At 39.8% G+C, this 25672-nt stretch overlaps 1 protein-coding gene across 2 annotated transcripts in view; it reads right to left on the bottom strand.

The window, feature by feature from the left end:
* Positions 1-24753, bottom strand: part of NEXMIF (neurite extension and migration factor) — a 186420-nt gene extending 161667 nt beyond the window's left edge. Inside the window, exons 1-2 of one of the 2 annotated variants that reach the window (XM_055121410.1) lie at positions 24618-24753; positions 23488-23826 (exon numbers count right to left, since the gene is read on the bottom strand). The gene's annotated coding sequence lies outside the window, so the exon portion shown is untranslated. The remainder of the gene's footprint in view (positions 1-23487; positions 23827-24617) is intronic. The other variant, XM_055121411.1, reaches the window with a different exon arrangement.
* Between the last annotated feature and the right edge of the window lie 919 nt (positions 24754-25672).

Genomic DNA, 25672 nt, shown 5'->3' with positions numbered 1-25672 from the left:
GACAATTAAAAATTTTTCATTTAAAATTTTAGGTACTTCATTTTAGGTGCTGTGATTTACAATACTGTTAACAGTAGGGTTTCACGCACAAAACATTTCAGCACCACACCTTTCATTAGTGTCCACTTACCTCCATTAATACCCCAGTGCCCCATCTATGTACCCTACTCCACCATCCTATTCTCCCCACTATGACTCCTATTTGGTAGGCTTCCTATGAAAACCCAGTTCTCATCTTCTGTTACCTATGGGTATTTATTATTCTCTTACTATGCTTCTTTATATCACCCAGAAGATTAACTTTCCATTTAATCAAAATCCTTATTTGCTGTCTTTAAAACATGGTTATGAGGAAAGTTATTTATGTAAGTATTTCCCAATCTGAAGTCCCTGGTCACCTTAATGAACCACAAAGGTAAACTACTGAGATCCTTAGCCATCATCACTATTTCAAAAGCTTAACAAAAACAGAACACTTAAACATAGTATAGCTATTCCAGTTATCTAAATGTCACATTTCTTTGCTTTATTATTTTTTATAGGAGTTTTATTTTCTTCTTCCTCCCCTCCTCATTCCCCCTGAGAGTTCACATTTAATTATTTTACTTGCATCCTGATGCTTGTATTTTTGTGCTACTATTTGCAGACATTTATTTGCTTTAACCTGTGTAGGATAACACTGGTTCATCCATTCTCCTCTGTCCTTTCTTCCTTGCCACAGGGAGTTTAGATTTATTGGGCTAAACCCATCACAGTGCTCCTGAGGCACTCCCATTCCTCTGTGTTTATCTTCAACTTCTCCTCTGTGCTCTGCTTCCCCTATTTGTTAAATCACCTATATCCCTAAATCAGACCTTGTGATTTATAAGGTCAAATTCTCCTAAGGACTCTGGATTTTGTATTTGTAGGTGAAATACTGCTTTTCTCTTTCCCTTACGTCCTTTGTATAGTTTAATTTAGAGCAATGTGCTTTTTGTATAGACACAAAGACAGTGCTATGCTTTTGTAACTTGGGAGTTAATTGACTCCGAATAATATTTACTCCTCGGCGTCTGTCATATTTACTTGACTTAAGCCTCAGATGCCCTTACTTCCTAGCACCCCAAAAGCAGGGTCCCAATGAAGGGACTTGGATGGAACCAGGGCAAGTTTTAAGCTACCCTAGCATCAAAAAGGGACAGACCAAGTGCCATAAAACTTATAATAAGTTAAGAGCATGGTCATGGACAAACTCTGTCATGACACCAAAAATGAAGCAACTGGATAAGGACCCTGCTGGGGTTAGGAAGGATTCATCTGGCTTGAGGACTTTTTTTGTGTGTGTGAAGTAAATAGATTTTATTTAGAGGTTTCTGAGGGAAGGAGGAAGGGATAAGTGGGAGAGAGAATAGTGAAAATAACGTGCTTAAGGGAGAACGCGGGCTTCTCCAAGGGTGGAGGAAGCCCCTACACATAACCGAGCTTTAGACACAAAAGCATGAAAGTACACATCTCAAGAGGGGAGATGCGGGCAACACATGTGCTCGGGCGACACGTGCTCAGCCACGTGAGTGCATGGCTTGAGGACTGTAGTCTGAGATGTCCCCAGGAGAGTCACCCTTTAAGCTTACCATATCTCTTACTATGTCCATACAAAATGACTAGAAAGATATTAAGAAGTAAATTTAAGATGACTATTTAAATAATTATGGACTAAGGAAAGGAGAAATATGCTCTTAGATGAAATTCTGCCCTTGAGTGAATCTCCTAGTCGGATGAGATCTTTGTCTCAGAAGGAAGGGCTTTATATATGCTAACTGTGCTCTCTCACTGGTGTGCATTTGTTACCCTGAACTCCAGGGGATAGGGTTGATGACTAAGGCTGCAAAACTAGAATAGAGTGAGAATAGCAAGGGGGAATAATAGGAAAGGGGGAATATGGGCAGTGGGTGAGACTGGAAGGAGGCAGAGGAAGACTAGATTAGAATAAATGGCAATTGATCACCAACCAGCCTGGCCCTGTTTCTCCTTGTTTCGTCTGTTGGCGGTGACAGCAGGCTGAGGTGGGAAGGTGGCTCATAGCCACTGAATGAACGTGGAAAGAGCCCACACATTTTTATTGAACACACACACCTGGAATTAACTAAGAACAGTAACATTGATTATGCATGCTAATCAAAGATATGACATGTAGGTATGTGTGCATGAAAATGGAGAAGCTATGTTATAAGTTTACAAAGGCTTTTCAGCAGAAAAACACTTTGTTTTGTAGCATTGAACTTTATGAAAGAACGATAATAGTAGGACTTGGGAAGGTATGAAACGATTAAGAATTGCTGAGTTAGAAGATCTTTAGTTGGGGTCCTTTGCAACTTTTCCAGGCTCCTGCATCTTCTTGCTTTCTTTCTTTCCTAGTGAAGATTTCACTGATCCAGTGAAATCGGTGAAAGAAATGAATAATGGACTTCTTGAGGATAGCTATGATCTTCCAGCTTCCCAAATCCCCCTTACACCTTGGTGGATTAAATGGGGATATTTGGATAGGGAAAAAATGGCAAAGTTTTACACTGAAAAACTGGTTAGCACACAGAAATCTAGATATATTAAATGCCACTTCATATTTCCTAAAGCCTTTGATAGGTGTGGCCGATTCAGTATCACACCAAGTTGTTCACCCAGTTTAAAGGAGACATCCTATTGGGTGCCTAAAGGTACTCTTTGCTCAAGGCAGCTTTAACTTAGTGGCGTTTGTTTAGGAAAAGGACGAAGGGTGTAGAAAGAAGCTTCCTTGTGTTCTTATGTTGTAACTTGAATCTGGGAGGTAAATACACTCAGGACCTATTCCAATGTTGACTTCTATAACCTGGAAACCAGAACACTCTATGTCCCAGCAAAATGTATGTTCACTGAGTCACAACCTCCTGATTTCCAAACCTCAATTAACATCAGAAATAAGTATCAGGACACACAAAAGGATCTCCAAACAGAGCAGCCTGCCGCAGAGGTGCCTCCAAACTTTGTACCAGGCCGATTTCACTAGGGTTCGTCTGACAGGAGTAGGCACTTTACCTCCACCTGCCCCCTAGGAATCTCTGCGGCTGCACTTTCCAGAGCCAAATGAAAAGCCTAAGTACTCGGGATTAATGACAGCAAACTCCAGGCCTCATGGGATACGGGATGGGCCGGCCCTTCTCATCTCCCCGCCCCCATGGAACCCTGGATGTCACTCCCACGAGCTGCCTCCGGTGACTAAGCTCATTAATGGCCATGATCCAGAGACACATAAAAGAATCTTGGAGCCGAGCAGCTCACTGCAGAGATTTCTCAAGACCTTAATTATCCAAAATTTTAGATTTCTAGGAGAGCACAGCCGATCCTGTGGCCTAGCGACATCCTATGTTATTCACAGTGGGAAATACAAATAAATGATCTAGTATCTGCCTGTTTGGCAGGTTTGAGAGTTGGTGGGAAATTCAAAACAATGGTGGTGGGAAGATGTGATGGTGGTGGGATTATTGTCAAAATGCTGACTGTAATCCATTATTGTGAACAACTTTATGAAAATTTTTTAAAAATTTAAAAATAAATTAGTATCTGATATATTTTTTATTTTGGAGCAACTGGACTTGCTCCTGGCTCTGTACTCAAAGATCACACCTGGTGGGCTCAGGACACCATATAAGAAGCTGGAGATCAAACCTGGATCAGCCACGTGCAATGCAAGCACTGTACCTGTTGTACAGTCACTCTGTCCAACAGAAATAAGTATCTTTTTTAAACATTTTTTGGCATGGAATGTTTTCTAGAGATATATAAGTGTTTCAGTTCAGAGCATTGAACATTCCCTATACTGGGTTCTAAGCGCGTGAGCACATAGACACACACACACACACACACACACACACACACACACACACACACACACACACTGAGCAAGTTTGGGGCAGAGATGCAGCCAGTTATTAGCATAATTCCTGGGGAATTTTTTTAAAGCACAGAGCAAAATAATGAGACCAGAACTGAAAAACTGAAACTGCCAAGCACTTTTGAACAACTACAGCAAACTGACATTTGGTATATACAAAGAGAGGCAAGTTGCAAGGGCAAGCTAGCAATTAATTAAACTGATTAAAGCAGAATAGCGAGGTAAGTTTCAGCAGGCTACTCTCCAAGACCCAACTCTTAGAATAATGACTCTTTCTTATTTTAATTTTTATCTTAACCTTTTTTTTGCTGTGTGGCCTTGAACAATTAGGTTAATCTGTCTGTGATTTTATAGCTTCAAACACATCAAACTCTATAAAATGATACAAACATCACATTTCTTTTTTCCCAGCAGGCATTGCTGACTAGAGTTCTGCCTGTGTTACAATTAATGCAACTAAAATTTTATTTAAAATTTTTAATTATATATGTGTGTCTGTGTGTGTAGAAGAGGTATGACTTTGTCAATGACAGCTACTTCTCTCATATTAAAAGGCTGAAGACTGTTCATTGCTATCATCTTTGTTTTCCAATTCTGAAAAAATTGAGAACCCCTTTACATCCTGCAGATAGGGGAAAGCACCATTCTTCAAAGTATGTTTGTCTTATAGATGAATAGACATGGAGAGTATCATGCTAAGTGAAATGAATAAGAAAGAGAGGGACAGACATAGAAGGACTGCAGTCATTTGTGGAGTATATAATAACATCACCTGAGGCTGACACCCAAGGACAGTAGATACAAAGGCTAGGAGGACGGCCCCATAGCTGGAAGACTGCTTCATGAGCAGAGGGGAGAAGGAGATGGAATAGAGAAGGGATAACTAAGAAAATGATGGCTAGAGGGACCAGTTGGGATGGGAGATGCATGCTGAAAGTAGATAATGGACCAAACATGATGACCTTTTAGTGTATGTGTTGCAAGCCATAATGCCCAAAAGTAGAGAGAGTATGGGAAATATTGTCTGCCATGGAGGCAGGGGGAGGGTGGGAAATGGGGGGTATATCGGAGATATTGGTGGTGGGGAATGTGCACTGGTGGAGGGATGGGTGTTTGATCATTGTGTGATTGTAACCCAAACGTGAAAGCTTGTAACTATCTCATGGTGATTCAATAACATTTTAAAAAAGAATAATTCAGAAACAAAAGAAGCAAAGTATGCTTGTCTGAGCTTGGTGGTCATGGAATTGGCTTCTGGTGTGATTCAGAGATACCCCTACTCCTACTTTGGAGGTAGAGGGTCTACCAGAACATCCTTTCTTTGGTCATATCCCAAGTCATTTGATAAGGCAATGTATCTGCTCACATTAACATTTCAGAAGCAGGAGCTGGAGCAATAGCACAGTGGGTAGGGCATTTGCCTTGCACACGGCTGACTGGGTTCGATTCCCAGCATCTCATATGGTCCCCTGAGCACCGCCAGGAGTAAATCCTGAGTGTAGAGCCAGGAATAACAACCCCTGTGCATCACTGGGTGTGACCCAACAAAAAGCAAAGAAAAATATTTCAGGAGCAGGAATCCTGAAAACGACAGTCTAGGTTTTGTTGTTGTTTAAAAGTATAAGGTCTAGTCAAAGGAGAGGAACCAATTTTCTGGGCAAAATACCATTCTCCTTGTTTCCTTCTCGATACAATTTCCTGCCTTGCTATTTTAATGGCTAAATAAGTAGCAAAATTGCGTCTTTGGAATTATTCATTGGCAAGATTTCAATGTACAAGTATGCCTTTTGGAAATTATGCATTTGGTAGTGTAATGCTAAGTGAGATAAAAATCAAGATAAAATATAATGGGAGAAACAAAAAATCTACAGTAAAAAGATTAGATCAAAATGTCAAAATGGAAAGACCTTGATTTCTCCATTTTTCTATTCTGTATTTCTCATAATTTATTATCTTTCATTATTTTTATAATAAAGGATTATAGTTTTGATTTTGCCATTGAAGGGTTTTATGTACAGGACAGTGATCCAGAAATTCTGAGTACAATATTAAATGAATGTGTGCCCTTTCTAAGATATTTTCCATTTCTGAAATTCTATTTATTTCTTCATAAAATGGCATATCCCTAAAGACCCTTCCAATTTTCTTTTTAATATTTTATAACCAGAAATTTTCAAGTGGCTGAGATGCTTAGACTTTGCAAATTGAAATGTACAATAGAACTTTTATCTCTCTGGTTCTAACAGCTATCAATTGGCTACATTTTCAAATTTTCCTGTAATGCAATTTACATTATGTTATCACTGAAAATAGCATGAAAATCAATATACATGTTTTTGGATGTAGAATACAGAATAGAAAGGGAGAAATATAAAAGGAAAATGAAATAAGACCCCAAATAATACATTGCGTGAAGGCAAAAAAAATCTAGTTTTAGAATCACATGTATGTTAGAGTATTGAGCAAATTAGTAAAAATATATAGTACAATTATATACATATATATTACGTACATACATATGCTATAAAATGAAATGGAAGAATACATACCAAATTCATCTCTGACTCTGGGAATTGATGAAGGATAATGAGGCAGGAAATAGAAGACAGAAACTTGTCTATAATAATTTTATTTTTCCCACTGGAAAAAAATCTAAGGAAATGTTATGTTAAAAATAATGATAAAACAGTTTTTATGTGCCATGAATAAGTCTCAGAAAGAACTGCAGTAAGACATATTTCCTATATTTAATAATTCTATATTGTACACTGAAAGCTTAAGTGGATAGGTACATTATGTTCTTATCACAATGAAGGATGTAGTTTGTCATCTCTGAATAACTAGTTATATTTGAGGTTATTCTTAGTTTTTAAAAGTATTTTCCTAACTTCAAAATAAAATGTAAATTATTTTAAATGCAAAAGGTCAGATTCTTTTTTGTTTGGTTTTCGGGCCTCACACGACTGTGCTCAGGACTTGTGGCTCTCTGCTCAGGAACAGCTCCTGGTGATGCTTCCTGTTGGTGCTCCAGGGACCATATGTGGTGCTGGCGATGGAACCCCAGTCCCCAACGTGCAAGAAAGAGCCCCACGCCCACCCATGGTACTCTCAGCACTGTAGCACTGTCGTCCCGTTGTTCATCAATTTGCTCGAGCGGGCACCAATAACGTTTCCATTGTGAGACTTGTTACTGCTTTTCGCATATAGAATACACCACGGATAGCTTGCCAGGCTCTGCTGGGCAGGCATGATACTCTTGGTAGCTTGCAAGGCTATCCGAGAGGGACAGAGGAATCAAACCCAAGTCAGCCACATGCAAAGCAAATGCCCTACATGCTGTGCTATTGCTCCAGTCCATGGTACTCTCAGACCTTAAATAATTTATTTTCCCTATTTTTCAAAATCTGGGGTTAGAGAGATAGTGCAGTAGTAAATAAGGTGCTTTCCTTGACTCATTGACCCAGGTTCAAGTCCCTGGCCCCTTGTATGATTCTCAAAGACTACCCACTGGGTGCAGTCAGTAAGCCCTGAGCACCATCAGGTGTAGCTTGAAGAAAGAAAGAAAGAAAGAAAGAAAGAAAGAAAGAAAGAAAGAAAGAAAGAAAGAAAGAAAGAAAGAAAGAAAGAAAGAAAGAAAGAAAGAAAGAAAGAAAGAAAGAAAGAAAGAAGGAAGGAATGAAAGAATGCGATAAAGGGAGGAAGGAAGGCAGGAAGGCAGGAAGGCAGGAAGGCAGGAAGGCAGGAAGGAAGGAAGGAAGGAAGGAAGGAAGGAAGGAAGGAAGGAAGGAAGGAAGGAAGGAAGGAAGGAAGGAAGGAAGGAAGGAAGGGAGGGAGGAAGGAAGGGAGGGAGGGAGGGAGGGAGGGAGGGAGGGAGGGAGGGAGGGAGGGAGGGAGGGAGGGAGGGAGAGGAAAAACAAAGAGGAAGTCATTGGGACAAGATAGTTTCCTGGGAACCTTAGGAAAATTTGTCCAAAGATCAAAAAATTTCTGTTACCCAATTGGAGAGAGAGAAAAAAAGGGAATACCCTGCCATAGAGGCAGGGGGGTGGAGATTGGGTGGTGGGAGGGATGCTGGGTTTATTGGTGGTGTAGAATGGGCACTGGTGAAGGGATGGGTTCTTGAACATTGTATGAGGGAAACACAAGTATGAAAATGTATAAATCTGTAACTGTACCCTCACGGTGATTCACTAATTAAAAAATAAATTAATTTAAAAAATTTCTGTGTCAGGCCATAAACCAGGGGTTTAAGAGAGGAATCTATTATAGAATGAGATCTTCTGGGTGTTTTGCCCTTATCTCTTATCACATCTATTTTAAACCCTACTGTTTCATTGATTTTCTCTGGACAGAAGCTTCCAGTGAGTTTCCTCTAACTGCTTAGCCTTTCAGGGACAAAATTTCCATCTCAGCTTCCAAGCCAGCTGTTACAACATCACAAATCACCTTCTGCCATCTCTTTTAGAGCCAAATTCCCATTGGTTTCTAGGAATCATATAGGAAATGCAGTTCTCTGAATCTACTCCTTCACTATACTCAGCTCACATTTCTTAAACTAAATGTCTACATTTACTTACAAATGCTGAAGCTGCTGAAGATAAAAAGCTTTTCATATAAAATAAATTTTTAAAAAAGGCTTTTCATAGTCCTACTGTATTTCCCCAAACGAAATATCTGTAATAATGAAAAATTCCATTTTGTGCCTCAACTCTTAACAAGTCAGAGTTATCTTGGTTTCTTACTGCATGATGACAGAAAACTGAATTCCACATCTCTTGATTGCCCCCATTGCTACTTCTGCCAGCCCCCTTTTCCAGTTCTTTTTGTTTTTAACAGGCATCTCACAATGTGATGGCTTTGAATGGTGTTTTCAGCCCTCACACACTGCCACACCCAGGAGTCACAGTTTTTCTTGGCTAATATAACTGAATTGTTGGCTCCAGACCTTGATCTCTAAGAATAGCAATGACATTGCATTAAGCTATACAATATGCCAGGAAAACAGCTTGAGTCAAGCAAGAAATAGATCCTGAGCAACATCAAGGAGAATACTAAACATCCTTCTGGTAAAAGGATAGGTTGAGAAGCTAAGTGGCCAGAGTGGTGAATGTTAAAAGGAAAAAACAAGCTCAGGTTTCACGTGTTCATAAATAAGAGTCCTCCTTACCTCACTGTTCTAAAAGAACATTGATAGGTCAATTTAGAGAATGGAATCAGAGCCTAACCTGTAATTATCACTCTTTCTCAGTGTAACATGAGACAGCTCACTTTAATGTATCTGAGACTCAATTTCCTGATCTAGAACAATGTTACCATCATGAAAACTGCTACTGTAGGTAAGTATCTTAGAAATAATCTCTAGGCCAAGCTTCAGTTTGAAAATTCTGAGTCCCAGGTAAGAAACAAGGAGACAACTAAGGAAAGAATAAGTTCATTTAAAGATAGATAGAAGATAGAAATTATCCAATAGGAACATCTGAAAAATCAACTGGGAAAAAATGGAAAGAGCCTCCAGAACTTCTGAGACAAACTTCTGTATTATCAAAGGAGACTGTGAATGATAGAATAAAGAAGGAAAGACAAAAATGTTATTCAAATAAATAATAGTTAAAATTTTTGGCGAAAGACATAAATCTACATATTCTAGAAGCTATGAGCATATAAAACTAGATGATTCCTCCCAAAAAATACATGACAAGACACATCCTAGCCAAACTGTAGGAAATAAAGGATTTTTTCAAAATATGTGAAAAAGAAATAATATATTGCCTATAGGAGATAAAAAAAATCAAAGATATTAGATTTCTCAATAGAACTCACGAGGGTCAGAAGATAATGCTATTCAAGTGCTGAAAGATAAGAAATACTTACTCAAATAATATATCCAGTAACAATATCCTCTAGGAATGAAGGAGAAGTCAACAAATTCTAGGATGGGAAATCCTAGCCACAGCAATTAGGCACGAAAATAAAAGCAAAGGGATTCAAATTGGCAAAGAAATCAAACTATCACTATTTGCAGATAACATGACCCTATACATAGAAAGTCCTAAATCCTACACCAAAAACACCCTTTTAGAAACAATAAACCAATATAGTAAGGTAGCAAACTATGAGATTAACACACAAAAAAATCAGTTGCATTCTTACATGCAAGCAACACACTAAAAGAAGAAATTGAGAAAGCAATCCCGTTTACAACTGGGCCCCCAAACATCAAGTACCTAGAAGCCAACTTAAAAGTAGGCAAAGATTTATACATTGAAGAGTAAAAGACACTATTAAAAGGAATAGGACACAAGGCATGAAAAAAATTACATGTTCTATGACTTGGAACAATTAACATTGTTAATATGACCATTGTGCCCCAAACATATTCAACACAATTCCTATCAAAATTACAGTAACATTCTTCAAAGACATAAAACAAATATTAAAATTCCTCACCATATAGCCAAAGTAATTTTTTTTTACTTTTTTGGGTCACACCTTGCTTTTCACTCAGGAATTACTCCTGGCGGTGCTAAGGGGACCATATGAGATGCTGGGAAATGAACCCAGGTCAGCCGAGTGCAAGACAAAAGCCCTACCCGCTGTGCTATCGCCCTAGCCCCAGTAATTTTTCTTTTTTTTTGAAAAAAATTCCCACTTTATTTAAACACCATAGTTTACAAAAGTTGTTCATGATATATTTGTTACAGCTGAAGTAATTCTGGGAAAAAAAGATGAAGGGTATTGCATTTCCCCAACCTTGAACTAGACAATAAAGTTAACAGTAATCAAATAGTCTGGAACTTGACTAAAACAGCCTCTCAGACCAAAATTTATTTGGGTACTTCCCTATTTTATAACTATTAATTTTCATTAATTAAATAAATTTAATTAATTATAATTAAAGTGAAAGAATTCTATATTTGGAAATATAAAATTAGCTGAACCAACATTTAGCAGAATTTAGCATTCAGGAATAAACTCTAAAATGTATGGATAGTTGATTTATGACAAAAGAATTAGGAGTATTAAGTGTGGCAGGGGAAGCCTCTTTAATAAATGGTGCTGGGGAAATTAGTTGACCACATGAAAAAAATAAATTGTACACCTGTCTCACAAATAGAAACTTTAGTTCAAAATAGATTAAATATCTCAATACTAGAACTGAATTAATAAAATAAAATAAAATGTTGACAGATCTCTCAATACTGAATTCAGTGGTATCTTCAAATGAATTATCTCCACTGTCAAGGGGGAAAAGGCAAAAAATAAACAAATGGGACAACAACAAACTGAAAAGATTCTTCATGGTGAAAGAAAGTATGGCTAAAAATAAGCAACTATAATGAATGGGAGAAAATAATAACACAATACATCTACCAAGGGGAAAGTATCTAAGATATATTATTAGAACTAAAAATATAAAATATAAAGAGAGAAGTTAAACACGTTCTCAAAGTAGACATACAGGTGGTCAAGAGGAATATTAAAAGGTGTTCATCATCATTGATTGATTATCAGGGAAAATCCAACCAAAATGACACTGAGATATAGCCTCACAGCAGTGAAAATGGAAATATCCCGTGCTGGCAGAGATGCAGTACAAAAAGGACTCCTCATTCATTATTGGCAACATAAACTAGTTCAGACTCCAAGGAAAACAGTATGAAGAATTATTAAAAATTAAAAATAGAACTATCAAGTAGAGAGATACAGGGGTAAAGGTGCTTACCTTATATGTAGCCGACCCTTGTTCAACGACTCAGTGACTCCTGAGCATAGAATTAGGAGGAAGTCCAAAACACCGCTAGGTGTAAACCAAACTCCATCCCAAGATAGAGCGACCATATAGCCCAGCAATTCTAATCCTTGATATCTACCCACACTCAGAAAGACAAGTTCTAATTCTAAACATGTACTCACACCTATGTTTGTTGCAGCACTATTTGCAATAGCCAAGATCTAGAACTAAACAAAATGATCAATGACAGAGGACTGGGTAAAGAAATTTTTGTATATATACATAATAGAATATTGCTTAACTACAAGCAAAGATGAAATTTCACCTTTTACTACAGTTTGGATGAAACTAAAGGGTTCCATGATAAGGTAATAAGTCAGAGGGAGGACAAATGGTTTTACTATTATGTGATATATAAAAGAAACAAACAAGCAAAAAGAAATGGACAATAGTGAATGACAATAAGGAGTATGACAATGGAACTGAGATTACCAAGGTTTGTTAGGGTGTGATGGTGCAGAAAACATTAATAGTATTGTAAGAAAAGTAAATTTAAAATAAATAAAACTAGAAGTAAAAGAAAAACAAATTCTCAGAAGAAGAAAAACCAAGAGAATTGTTATTTTTTAAAACTGCACTTAAACAATGAACAGATGAAGTTATTTAAACAGAGAGAAAACATAAAGAAAGAATTTATGTTTTCGCTTTTCAGAAAGGAAAAGATGCAAAGAGTAAAATTAAGAGTAAGGGAGCAAGAAATGTGAAGTGGAGCAAGGAAAGTCTCTTTAACAAATGATGCTGGCAAAACTGGACAGCTACATGCAAAAAACGAGCTCCGACCTCTACCTAACACCATGCACAAAAGTCAGATCAAAATGGATTAAAGACCTCAACATAAGACCAGAATCCGTAAGGTACATTGAAGACAAGGTTTGCAAGACCCTACATGACATTGAAGCTAACGGTATCTTCAAAGATGACATGCCACTGGCTAAGCAAATGAAAACCGAGACAAACAAATGAGACTATATTAAACTAAGAAGATCTGCGCCTCAAAAGAAACAGTGATCAAAATACAATGACAGTCTATAGAATGGGAAAGGATGTTCACCCAGTACCCATCTGATAAGGGTTGATATCGAGGATATACAAGGCACTGGTTGAACTCTACAAGAAGAAAACATTCAACCCCATCAAAAAATGGGGTGATGAATGAATAGAAACTTTGTCAAAGAAGAAATCCGAATGGCTAAAATGCACATGAGAAAATGCTCCACATCACTAATCATCAGGGAGATGCAGACCAAAACAACAATGAGATATCATCTCACACCATAGACACTGGTCCACATCCAAAAGAACAAAAGCAACCGGTGTTGGCGTGGATGTGGGGAGAAAGGGACTCTCTTTCACTGCTGGTGGGAATGCTGGCTGGTTCAGCCCTTTTGGAAAACAGTATGGACGCTTCTCAAAAAATTAGAAATTGAGCTCCCATTTGACCAAGCAATACCACTCCTAGGAATATATCCCAGAGAGGCAAAATTGTATAGTCAAAATGACATCTGCACTTCTATGTTCATTGCAGCACTATTTACAATAGCCAGAATATGGAAAAAACCCGAGTGCCCAAAAACAGATGACTGGTTTAAGAAACTTTGGTACATCTACACTATGGAATACTAGGCAGTTCTTAGAAAATATGAAGTCATGAAATTTGCATATAGGTGGATTAACATGGAAAGTATCATGTTAAGTGAAATGCGTCAGAAAGAAAGGGACAGGCAAGGGAAGATTGCATTCATCTGTGGAATATTATGCAACAGAATGGAAGACTAACATCCAAGAGTAGTAGAGATAAGGGCCAGGAGGTCTGCTCCACGACTTGGAAACCAGCCTCACATGCTGGAGGAAAAGGCAGCTCATATAGAGAAGGGAACACCAAGTAAAGGATGTTGGGAAGACCCATTTGGGTTGAAAGGTGCATGCCAAAAGTAGACTATAGACCAAATGATGGCTGCTCAGTGCCTCTATTGCAAATCACAACACCCCACAGAAGAGAGGGAGCAAAAGGGAATGCCCTGCCACAGAGGTGGGGTGGGGTGGAGGGGACGGGAGGTGGGTGGGAGGAATGCTGGGATCATTGGTGGTGGAAAATGGGCACTGGTGGAGGGATGGGTACTCGATCATTGTATGACTGAAACGCAAGCACAAAAGTGTGCAAGCCTGTAACTGTACCTCATGGTAATTCACAAATTAAAATAAATAAATAAACTTAATAAAAGACACATTGACTATGATATTGTGGAATATTATGGCTTATGACTCTGGCTGTGCTGAGTTTCTGCCCAAATGCTGTCACTTACCAGCTATATCATCTTAGGCAGACTACTTAAATGCTTCAAGTCACAGTTTCTTTTATACATTAGGATTTTTTTAAAACAGTAAAAAAAGAGTAAATACTGATGGAGTATTGCTCAGGGGTAAAGTATATGCATTCTAAAACTTTGTCTGAAATCTTTGGAACCATTAAAACAAAACAACTCCTCATTCATCCTAGCTATGAAGGAGGAGAGGGGAGGAGATGGGAGGGGTTAGGGAGAGAAAGAGGAGAGAGAGTGAGTGAGAGAGAGAGAATGCAATTAACTTTGATTCTTCTATAGTTTTCTGTTTGACAACTGAAGCGAAAATTATCACACTGATGTCACTGTAAATATCTATAGATAAAATACTTAAGGCAATAATATTATAAATGAGTGGTTAAAAACTTAAAGAGAAGTAATATATATATACTCAAACAGGTAAAGTTTGAGTATATACTAAGGATATACTAAGTATATATACTAAGTATATATATATACTAAGCGGACTTCGGTATGTTATGTACATACACTGTGTAAGACAGTTTTGTAGTTTCTTAAAATACATGTACCATATGACAAAAAAACACCGCTGGAAATTTTCCCAAGAGAAATGAATACCTAGTTTAACACAAAAACTTGCACTTTAACCCGCACAGTTTTATTTGCAATAACCAATAACCAAAAACTGAAGAAAACCAAAATATCCCTCCACAGGTAAATGGTTACAAAATACGATAAAATAATATCATGGAATACTTCTCAATATTAAAAATGACTGTACTTTTTATACACAAAACAACAGATGGATCTTATGAATGCTAATGATGAATACAAATGGCAGTTTGAAAAGTCAACATATTCTATGATCCAATGTATATACTTTTTTCTAAATAACAAAACCATATAAAATTAGTGATTACTAGGGCTTAGGGATGGTGAGGGCATATGGCTAAAAAATAAGGGGATAACATAAGATATATTTTGGGTGGTGATAATAGACTACTTTATCTTGGTTTTGGTAGTGGTTACACAAATATGCATACAGTAAAATGACATAGAACTATACACACTCATTCTAATGTCTAATTCAAGTTTTAATCATATATTAAAGTTACATAAGATGAAGCCACTGGGGATAGTGGGTAAAAGAAAAATAAGACTTATCTCTTCCTGTAACTTTAATCTGTAATTATTTTAAAATCAAAAGTAAAAATATAGTTATCAAATAACTTTAATGACCTTTGAAGATATACATGTCCTAATCCAAAAACCTTTGAATATTAGGTTACATGCACAGGGGGGATTAAGCTTGCAGATAGAATTGTTTGTAAATGGACTAATATTGAAATGGGAAGATTATCCAACTAGACACAATATACTTAGACAGATTTTTTAAAGTAGAAAAGTGAGACAGTGTAAGAGAGTAAGGCTCAGAGAAGTAGATATGATGATGGAAACAAAATTAAAATTATGTAATGTGAGGATCCAATTCACTATTTCTGAATTTGAGAATGCGAGTGGGACAGCCAAAAAAACGTGAAAATTCAAAAAGGCAAAGAAATAATATCTCTCTTAGAAGCCTCCAGAGAGAAAACTAGTCCGGTTCATACCTTGATTTTAGACTAATGAGACCTATTTCATACTCCTAGCCTCTAGAATTACAGAATAATAAATTTATATTATTGTTCTCTTAGTTTTAGGTAATTTGTCATAGTACCATAGAAAACTAACATAACCACTGACTAAGGATTAAAAATTAATTTATGCCAAATTAGACAACTGTTTTTTCAGATATTAATTATTCAGAAATTAATATTTATGTCATATGATCTTCAATTGACTTTGACTTTTAATTGACTCCCCTGGCCATCAATGGCCAACTTGATAAAATTTCAGGGCTGAGTGTAATAGAGACGTTACTTGTGCCCACTCGAGTAAATCGATGGACAACGGGATGACAGTTATACAGCGATGATCTTTAATTAATGGTTAATAATACTTCATTAAGCTCTCGGAGAGCCCGGCAAGCTACCGAGAGTATCGAGCCTGCACGGCAGAGCCTGGCAAGCTACCCATGTGTATTGGATATGTCAAAACCAGTAACAATAAGTCTTTCAATGAGAGACGTTACTGGTGCCGCTCGAACAAATCGATGAGCAACGGGATGACAGTGACAGTAACAATGACTTCATTTAGAGTAGTATTTTTCTATTCTATATGGCAAATGACAGCAATGATAAAAATATTGCCTCAGATCTAGAGGAAAAGAGGCATATTACAATTATTAAGAGGTACCTTCTAAGTCAATGCAGAAATAAGAACAGAAGTATTTTTACTATAGGGCTTAGAATCTCTCTCAACCTAGCTAGAGATGCTGATTTGTTAAAAATATATTGCTGTATTAGGAAATTCATGCATATATACTTCCTTCTCGATAGATAGAATTTCAAAATAATAAGAAAATATATTTAATTAGAAAAAATGGAAGGGTAAATTAGTACAGATAGTAAAAATAATTTAGCCAAGAATACATCTAATATGGGCTGGAGCCATAGCACCGCGGTTGGGCCTTTCACACGGCCGACTCCAGTTTGATTCTTCCACCCCTCTCGGAGAGCCTGGCAAGCTACCGAGAGTATCGAGCCCGCGCAGCAGAGCCTGGCAAGCTACCCGTGTGTATTAGATATGCCAAAAACAGTAACAATAACTCTCTCAATGAGAGACGTTACTGGTGTCCGCTCGAACAAATCGACGAGCAACGGGATGACAGTGGCATCTAATATCCTACAGGACATAAGAATCTTGCTTTATTCTTTACCCCCACCTGATTCGCTTTACTTAGCAAAAGTAAATACTCAACAAATATTTGTTAATTTGAATTATAAGCAATCATTAACGGACACTGCCAGACTTAATATTCTGCTAGCCTTTATATTATTTCATACTATTGGGATAAGAATCAGAGACAGGCAATAAACAACTACCTTTTAGGGCTATGAATAATATCTATTCCTATCACTTTAAGTATAAGACATAGATATGGCATATATTAGTGTTTGAAAAGCTTAATGAAACTTTATCTTTAATATATGATGTTAGATCTCCAGAAAAATTAAATTTCAAAAGTGCCATAAGTGTCCTCATGAAGATATATGAACACCACCTCTCAGTCTCTCACCATACCTAATAAATGATGGCAACAAGAGTTCTCTATTTCCTACTTTTGTCAAGACCATTGATTAAGAAAGACATCCTGAGGAGGAAAGAAAGATGTGTGAGAGATGGGATAGATAAACATGAGTGAGACTTTCTGAAATACATTAACATATTAATAATGACCTTGTGGAGCTTAACATATTTAACATATTAACATACATTTGTGGTGCTTAACGTATTTAAGAATCTGAAAGTTGACAAGTCAAGGACCTGTTGAAATCCTTGGAAAACTAGGAAAAACTAGCCTTGACATGTTTTGGCGAGAATAGCACTGTCTGTAGCACTGTCATCCTGTTGTTCATCGATTTGCTCGATCAAGTACCAGTAACGTCTCCATTGTGAGACTTGTTACTGGTCTTGGCATATTAAATATGCCACGTGTAGTTTGCCAGGCTCGGCCGTTTTGGTGAGAGTAGTAATGTAAAAAAATGAGTGCTAAGTGAATCTGTTTATAATAAAAATCTTAATAAAAGTGTTTCCAGTAGTAACTGAGAGTTGTAGATCATACATGTATTAATAAAATGCCTGTTTAACACCATTATTTTCATCATTTCCATTTCAAGTTACTGCAACCATGATAGCCACGAAACAGATTCCATAATAAGGGCCTGAGGTTTTTAGAGGTTTTTTAGCTCACAATCCATGGATTCATTTCCTGGAAATGTACATAAATGCAACACCTGCAAATGCAAATTTTTCTGAAGAGTGTATTCTTGGTGTTCAACGAATTTTCACAGGGGTTCATGTGAAAATATTTAGAACCAGTAAGCTAGAAGGCCTACTCTCCCTTTTTCCTACTCAGTAAAGCATCAGAACTTCAGAATGTGTTCCAGTTATTTAGTAACAAAAGAGACACTGGGTCTATTCAAGCAAGTTGCTGGGTTAATAAGTTACATACATGCCTGGAATAACATGAAAAACATTTGAAATGAAGGCAGACAAAACTGAGCATCACAAAATTGTTTGTAATAAGTAGGGAATAAAATATCACTGTGTCTTCACTCAAGCAAACAAATCTGCATGTGAATTTCACTTTTTAGGTAGTACCCCTGCCAGTCTATCATGGTCTGAAAAACCGCCAAGGGCTTAAATATACACTGTTATGGTGTTCAGGAAATGTGCAAGCATTTTAACATTGATCTAAGTAAAGCTCAGATATAACAATGTTTGAAAAACAAGTACAAACACAATTGTAAATGGCTCCACCTTTACATCTTGTCTGAATGATTTCCTTTTCCATAGCAGGCCAAATTTGGTTTGTAGTTCATAGTTTCTTTGGACACCTGAGTTAGATCAATTAGAGCCAATCATAGACAATTGGGACTGGAAGAAAGTTTATTTTTTTTAACCATTTTATTGAGGTACTGGGATTTACAATACTACTAATCACACTTTTTATGCATACATCACAGACTCCTCACAAACTCCTGTCCTCTGTAATCGCTGACAAAATTTTCAGTTCCAGTGACTTTGACCATTTGTTGTTTACTTAACATGTTTCTTTATAATTCACACACAGGAGAGATTTCTGTGTGTATGTGTGTATAGGTGGTGAAGGACTGGGAGGCAGTTTAAAAGGCCAGCTTTTCTACTGCATAAAAGGCAAATGGACATATAGATGCATAATATATATGTCACCTTTTCTTCATACATGTGTGTATATAAATATATACATACACATGTATACACACACATACACACATACATACATGGCAAAATGACAAGCAAACAGTCCTGGAAAGAGAAAATTACCTCAGTACTTCTTTAACTAAAAAAAGCTCTTTTTGTTGTTATTTTGGGGGCATACACAGTGATACTCAGGGTTACTCCTGTCTCTGCATTCAGGGATCACTCCTGACAAGGCTCAGATGGCCACCTATGATGCCAAGGATCGAAATTAGTAGTTGTAGGTAATGCAAATGCCTTAGCTGCTGTACTATCTCTCCAGCCCCGCAAAGTCATACCTTCATTGGAAATACCCTTTTTTATCTCACAACTTCAATGGTCAATATGATCTTTTAAAAAAGTAAATACACCACCTATGTTTACATACTCTTCTGCTTAAGAAAAAAGCATACAGAATCTACTTGCACAATTTATCTATGTGTAAATATCCATTACACATATACAATCTCAATTATACTGATAATAAAACTTTCTTTTCCACAAAGCGTAAATGTCTCCTTATACATACACTTTAAGTTTTTTACTTATAAGTCTTTAATGAAAATAAGGATAGTCGCTCTCCATGCAGATAGCACCTGATTGTTTATGCACACACACACATGCAATTTGAAGGGATATCTCTGTACTAATAATATAATTCCATCAATCCAAAATCAGAATCACTTCTGGGATTCTTATCCTCCAGATACTCAGTTGAGAAAGGCATGCATTTATCTGGTTAATGTATACTACACCTTCAAAGCTCATAATCTGACCATTCAGAAATATAATTATTTCCCCAAATCAAGGAGTGCAATTTGATTCAAAAAAGATTTATAGGTTAATAATATAATTTTTGTCCAAGCTGGGAAGCTTCTGTATTTGGTGCCAGGGATTGAACCCAGAGGTTCATATATGTGAAGCACATGCTCTACCACCAAGTTACATCCCCAGCTGAAACTGAAACATTTTTGAGAGTGAAATAAGGTTGCCGGCACAACAGGTGTAAACCATAATATATGGCCATTCTACTTATAACACTTCATGAGGGAAATGCTTTGACTTTACCCAAACAAAATTAATTTCCACACCTATTCTCAATGGAGGATGGCTTGGCACTACTTTTGCAATCAAGTCCGAAATAAAAATGTGGTCTCTTACCTCTAAAATCTCTCAGATTATTCATTAGATTCACTGTCACTGTCACTGTCATCCCGTTGCTCATCGATTTGTTCGAGCGGGCACGAGTAACGTCTCTTATTGTGAGACTTATTGTTTTTGGCATATCCAATACGCCACGGGTAGCTTTCCAGGCTCTGCCGTGCGGGCACGATACTCTCGGTAGCTTGCCGGGCTCTCCGAGAGGGGCGGAGGAATCAAACACGGGTTGGCTGCGTGAAAGGCTAACACCCTACCGCTGTGCTATCACTCCAGCCCATTAATCATTAGATTAAGTGCAATTTATTTGGCTAGTGTGTAATCCTTGATATGGGATACTGAGAGAGTTCCTAAGTATTTTAACAGGATTTAAGAGTATTTGAGACAATAATAGGTAATTGTTTATATCAAAATCATGTTTCTAGAGATGTCTAAATCGAGCTATTGAAGTGATTTTTAAAAATAAGTATTATGTGCATATAATTTGATCCTGAAATTTAGTCCTTTTTTCCTCTAGAGAACATGGGAAGGAAAGACACTGGGTCAGAATTCAGAATGTTTATGTACAAAATAAGAAAGCAAAACTGAACATATTCCCTAGCAGGGGCTTTCAAATCACTGTGGGCAATGAGGCTGGAGCGAAAATATGAAGAATATCCTCATCCCTATCTATAGAAAGTGCAGAAAAGTCATCTCTAAAAGGCTTTTCTTCTATCTTCCCTCCTCCCGAATACCTTATCCCGGAACAAATTTCCTCAATGGTGGATGTGTTGTGATCTGCCTGCTGTTGCACAAGACCAGTGATGTTTTAAAAGAGAAGAATGTTCACCCCTGCCTAAAGTGTAATTTTTCTGGGAATTAAGAAAATTCTAAAGTTAAAGAACCAAGTGGTACAGTCTCATCCTTTTGTTTCCATGCAATCCTAGAGAAGCGGTATGAAGCATTGAACAAGTTCTTTGTGTCTAACCTTATGACCTTTGGTTTGAAAGGTGCTTTTTTTCTAGAGAAACTGCGAATTGAGGAACTAACAGGCAACATTTTAGAGGAGGCAAAATTAAAAAAAAAGCTGAAGAAAAAAATCACAATGTCCAAATCCGAAATCTCTAAGATGGGAAAAGCAGAGAACACAGGTGAGCAAATTATTTGTATATCATTTCCTTTTTCTATTATCCACTTCGGTCTTCTCTCATTTTAATGCAAGCAGGAATATTTAATCATGTGCATACTATCAGATAACTAAGTTTGAAGATAATGTAACCTAGTCAAATTCCAGTCAAATCTCTTATTTCTTCCTTACTAAGGATTTTAAGAACGAAAGAGTACTCAAAAAAACTGAGCAAGGGAACAAAAATGCAGCAGTAAATGCTTCTTTGATTAGGCTAGTCTTCTAAGCAAGTACTTCTGTGAAATTGGGACCCTCACAGAAATTGTACTAGAAATACATGACTTTATCTTTGAGTGTTTAAAGTACAACACTTATCATTTTTCTCATTTCTCTTCTCCCACCTCCTAAACATAGCAAAGATCTTTGGTCTTCTCTGCTCACAGGGTTGTTTGTAGATAATTAGAAAATTGTTGAAAAAATTATAGAAAAGGACAAACTATGTAAAATATAGAGAAAGCAACAGTGTTCAGCAGTTCTTTGACTTTGGCATATTATAAATTTGTATGCAGACACATTGTGTATGTGTGTGTGTTTTTTTAAAAGTATTGATGCACTTAAGAGTCACCAAACAGGTTGATTTATATCTCATACCTGACACATATTAAATTCTACCATGTGGTTACATAATTATTATCCATTTATCAGAGCAGTCATTTAGCCACATATTTACTTAAATGTATTTTATCTCATTTTTTATAGTATGATGTCACTAGAAATTTAGTGGTGGGTGCAGTGAGGCTTATACACTTACAAAGATTGGAAGCTGCACTCCTGATATTATACTATTGCAAACCAATAGTAAAACAAAAAAATTTGTTTGAAAATAAATAATGTTTTCCTTTACTGCACAAGCATTCATGGTAAATTTAAATACCATGTTACACTATGGTGTTTGTAATGTTAGCAGTGGCTATTTGTTGGAGGTCCGAAATAAAATCTTCCCGGTATCATTTCATCTCCACCCAAATTTATTCCTTTCATTCCCATTATTCTTGCAAGAAATTACTAGTTAAAATGGCATCATACACAAAAATTTTAAGAGATGTACAGTGTCCTTCCATGTTATTGTATTTTCCACTCTTATTTTTAAAGGCAGTTTCTCAACATATCATTTAATATTATAGCTTTTATAATTGTTAGTCTAAAAAACTAGCTTAAGCGACAAAAGGATATGCTTTTTGTTTGTGTCTGAGTGTGTGTCTATGGGATGTAAGAAAGCACTTAGAAGAGCTAGTGGAGAGCAAGGTGGAAAATTAGGCACAGAGAAAATAAATGCAGTCAATTTCAAGTCTTAAAACATTTTGTCAAATAACCCTATTCCACCTAAACACATGGTACAAAAATTATATTGCATTTCCAACTCAAATGCAGGTATCAATCTAGGCTTTTTTGAGAGGTAAAATATTGGAAGGGATTTCCAAGAAATAAAAATATCTAGTTACAAATTGCTTTGTTGTAAATATGCTATTTGCAAAGCAAGAGGCCCACCTAGCTTTCCCAGGACAAGGGGTGTGGGGTTTAGGAAAGAAGAGGTTGGGGTGGACGGGAATGAGAGGGAGGAAATTTCAACACCACACAAGTAAATCTTTGACCTAGTAAGCAAATACGTTTTGTTGTCACTGCTGGATGAAATGTACAAGTCTTCCAGAAATTAGACACTGTAATAAAAATGTACCAGCCCAAATTTAAATTGCTCACTAGACAGATGGTTAATTATATTCACAGCCACATATTTCACTGGGGTAGAGTTTCAGACACCCAGCCAGTTTTATTTGATTAGCTGGTTTGCCAGTTAATGTGTAGAATGACAGTTACTTACGGGTTTTTGTTCCCTTCTAAAAATGTATCTGAAATAAGTGTAAATTCTCCTCAGTCAAGAGAATCTCATTGCTGCAGATAATCGTTTGGTTATATGTTACCCAATGTGTAAAGGATGAACGAAAGATTTATCCGCCGATGAATAGTGTCTATAGTTCTGAGACCATTGGAACACCTTTTCTCACCAAGCAGAATATTTCAGGAACTACCAGCACACTATATTCCTCCACCAAAAACAACGAAGACGATGCTCAAAACCAGGGATGAAGTGCTTTGGACGCTCTCTATCAACACCCAGAGCAACCTGACACACAAATCATATCTTTTCAGATCGCAGTCTAGAAAATGGAACGCTAGTTTTTTTCCTTTTTTTAAAAAAAAAAACACATAGCAAAGTATACTACTGTGCATAGAATACATCAGTACATTGGGAGCCCAAAGCCAGATGCGAAATATGAAAATGACTTACTCCAATATGCAGCCAGAAAGTCGACCAAAATCGGGGGTGCTGGGTGTCGAAATGAGGATGGATGCCAATTTTTTAAATTTTTTTTAACTTCTAAAACAGAAAACCCTGCGCGGGTTAGACAGTCCCTAACGGATCCAACAGACAGAAGCGGTCGTGCCGAGACGGGTGGATTCCTCCGTAGCACGGTGCCAACTCTGCGGTGGCTTTTGCACACTTTCCAGGGCTGGGGCGAGCTCCCCGCGCCGGTTCGCTGCCTCCCCGCCCCACCGAGTGCTCGAGCGAGCGCACAGCCGCCTGTCGTGTGTCGCGGGGTGCGGCAGAGACAAGCTCCAGAAGCCGCTAGGAAAAAAAAAAAAAAGGCGTCAAATCGACTGCCACAAAGAGCGGGAAGGGCTCGGGGCCAGATGCCGCAAAGGTGAAGAGCCGGCCGCGGCCCCGGGGGGCTGTGCGAGGGCTGGCGCGTGCCGGGGCTATCTCGGCGGCGGCCGGGGCAGTGCAACAAGGCTCGAGGTGACAGCGCTTCGCACCTTTGCGGCGCGGGGCCCCCAGCACCTGGCCCGGGCGGCTGTGGGTTCGAGGGGTGAGCGCCGCTTCCCCGGGCTGCAAAGGGGGCGGCACTCGAGTGCTGCCCGCTGCCCAGCTGTGCGCGGCCGAGCCCCGCGGCTCCGGCCCGGCTCGTCTCCCCTCCCCCCCACCCGCCCCGCCGCCCCCATCCCCAGCCGCCGGGCGCCGCCAGCGCCGAGGCCTTTCCTAGATTGCAGCGCCTGGCAGGGCTGGCCGGGATCTCGCACCCCGGAGGCCGCGCTCCCCCGTGCACACGCACACACACACGCGCGCACACACACACACACACACGCGCGCGCGCACACGCACCCACTCACACTCACACACACGCGCGCGCACACGCACACTCACACACACTCACACACACACGCGCGCGCGTACGCCATTCTCCCACCGACGCCTTCCCTGCCGTTGGCCCTTCTTCGCTCGGCTCCCCCGTTCGCTCCAACGCCTGCCGTTACCCCCCCCCCCACCCCGTCCCCGTCCCCGTCCCCGTCCCCGTCCCCGGAGGCAGCCGGGAAGCCGCCGGCGAGGCCGGGGTGCCGGGTGGCAGCGCTCCTACTCACCTCGCGCGCGGGCCACCGCCGAGCTGCCCGTCGCCGGCCGGCTCGCGTCCGCCAACGCTCTGGCCAACGCCGCCAACGCTCTGGCCAACGCCGCTGGCGCTACCGCCGCCCCGGCCGCCGCCGCCTGAGCGCCGGCCCCATGCGCCGGGCCCGCAGGTGGACGCGCCTCTCGCGCTCGCTCCCGCCGCGCCGGGGCCCGAGCGGGGCTGCGGGGCGCCCGGCCCTGCCACTCCGTGCCCCGGGAGCACTGTGCCCCGGCGGCCCCCGAAGCCCGGCCCGAGCGACGGGGAGAGACGACGAGGGCGGCTGCTGCCGCGGCCGCTCCCGCTGGAGGATCGAGCGCTCAGCGCCGCTCCTGCCGCCACTGCCTCTGCGGCGGCGCCCGCAGCTGCTGCTGCTGATGCTACTGCTTTCCCGGCCCGGGCTCCCCGCCTGCCTCGCCCCCTCCCTCCCGCTCCCCGCTCCCCTCCTCCTCCCCCTCCTCCCCCTCCTCCCGCTCCTCCTCCTCCCTCTCCTCCTCCCCCTCCTCCTCCTCCCTCTCCTCCTCCTCCCTCTCCTCCTCCTCCTCCTCCTCCTCTTCCTCCTCCTCCCCCTCCTCCTCCCCCTCCTCCTCCTCCTCCGCCCCCCTCCCTCGGAGCCTCTGCGGGCGCTGCCTGCTCTCCTCTTCTCTCCGAGCTGCTTCTGCCCATTCAGAGAGGTGCCCAGAGTGGAATCGCCTCTGCTGCCACCATCGCTCTTGCCCCTGCCATTGTTTCCTCCAACACGGCGGTTCTGGTCTGACGCGTTCCCTCCCCACACCTCTTTTTTTTTTCCTTTCCACTCCCTCCCTTTTCCTCTTCTTCTCTCTCCTTTCCCCTCTCGACAGCCCCCCTAACCCACGTACCCGTCTCCCACTCTGTCCGTCTCTCCCTCCCCTCGGGCGACCGAGAGCGCGCACTGCGCGGCCACCTGTCATAAAGGGCGCGCACCCCCCTTCTTCACTCCCACCCCGCCCCCCACTCGCGTTCTTGCAGCCTGCCCAGTCCACCGCGCCACTGGCTCCTTCTTGCCTCGGC

This window comes from Sorex araneus, chromosome X, assembly GCF_027595985.1.
Source record: "Sorex araneus isolate mSorAra2 chromosome X, mSorAra2.pri, whole genome shotgun sequence".
Classification (NCBI taxonomy): Eukaryota; Metazoa; Chordata; class Mammalia; order Eulipotyphla; family Soricidae; genus Sorex; species Sorex araneus.
This window is presented reverse-complemented; position numbering and strand designations above follow the sequence as displayed.